General features: G+C 39.3%; 1 pseudogene; it reads right to left on the bottom strand.

Moving 5' to 3' along the window:
- Positions 1–597: 597 nt before the first annotated feature.
- Positions 598–1656, bottom strand: LOC131799863 (somatostatin receptor type 1-like; annotated as a pseudogene).

The raw sequence follows: 1656 nt of genomic DNA, 5'->3' as shown, positions 1-1656 counted from the left end.
GCTTTGGTTTTGTTTTAACGATTTTTTAACGAAAGGGCTCTATAGAGCTTAAAATTTAACCATTATTCGTAGCATACACTTTATATACGTGGTAACGATAAATTACAAATATTCTCATGATTAATTTTAACACGTTCATTTTGACACACGTCGTAAGGTACTTGAATCAGCAAACACCATAGGTATCTGAAGACACAATAGCAGCGTCAATACTTCATCGAATTATTAATCGCTTGATAATGATATTACACAAAATAAATGATGAAAATTTTGTGCTTGCTATTGATGAAGCTTGTTTTCACCGCGACAATTTCATCTCTTCAATGTGATTGGCCTAATAAACTTAAATATATTCAAACGACTCAGTCCAGCTTTTTTATTCGTTTGTGCTGTGTTTCTGGGCGAAAAACCTTTTACAATGCCTCTCTCTACTCTTGAGTATAAATGGAGACTAACAAACCGTCTCGCACGTGTATTATACATGAAGGTCATGCATAAGTTCAACCACACAACTGCTCTTAATGGCGATTCAGCAGTAACCCTTGACTTATAAATGAGGTACCAAGTCTGCGTTCTTCTTTCATTCCCTGTAAGCAGTTAAACACAACTTGTATGGAATGTCTCGTCACTAAAGGTCATGTTCCTATCGCGAATCATTCTTGGTTCTTGTCCTTCTTCTTCGAGAATCGTCAACCTTCTGTTGTTGATGCTTGATCTGGATCTTAATCGGCTCGTGAGATTAAGAGACCCCGTTTGACCTTTTTGAGAAGAAGAACGGACGTTTTCCTTGTTTTGCAACAGATTCTGAAAGGCGGACCAGAAGTCGCGTTTGAAAAAAGTGTAGAGAAGAGGGTTGGCCAAAGATGTGATATATCGAATGACCACAAAAGCTTCAATGACGCTAAGCAAATATTTTAATCCTATTTGGAATAATAGCATGACGATAAAATAAAGGAACCAACAGCAGGCAAATATGATCGCCATGGCTGCGAAAACCAAGATGCACTTCCTGTCACTTTCGCTTTTCTTCTGTTCCCGTGAGTTCTTATTCTGAATCAAAGGTGGTCGCTGCCTTTAAGTAATTGCACTGAACATGGCCATGTATGCATAAATCATAAATATGTACGGGAAAAGGGAAACTGCAACGAAGCAAACTGCAGTATAAGTAACGTCCCAACGCGTAGATACCTCAGCATCATACAGAACAAAAGGAATGATAGCAAAAGCAGTCGAAGTGATCCAAACGCCGAGCACAATTTTCAAAACCAAGCTCTTAGTCACCAAATAGTGTTTCAGTGGACTGACCGTTGCCATGTACTTGAGCCCAGTAATAAAGAGTATGTGATAAGCACCTGATGCAGCTAGTAATGTATGCGAGATGTGTACCCCAATACTTAATTGTAATGGCAAAATGCCAAAATTATAAACAATGAAGTATGGAATAGCGATAACGCCAGCACTGAAGTCACAAATTGCCAGGCCGAGAAGCACACAGTTACAAGAGGTGCGAAGACGACTACATCGGTAAAACAAGACAAACACGAGTCCATTAGCCAGAAATATTGCTATGGCAATTGGAAGAAGTTTGCTCAAGGTCTTGAGTCCATCGTCGGAGTGTTGTTTAGGTAACTTTAAGGTTGCATTGCTGTCGTTCAT

Source organism: Pocillopora verrucosa, chromosome 6 (assembly GCF_036669915.1).
Source record: "Pocillopora verrucosa isolate sample1 chromosome 6, ASM3666991v2, whole genome shotgun sequence".
NCBI lineage: Eukaryota > Metazoa > Cnidaria > Anthozoa > Scleractinia > Pocilloporidae > Pocillopora > Pocillopora verrucosa.
This window is presented reverse-complemented; position numbering and strand designations above follow the sequence as displayed.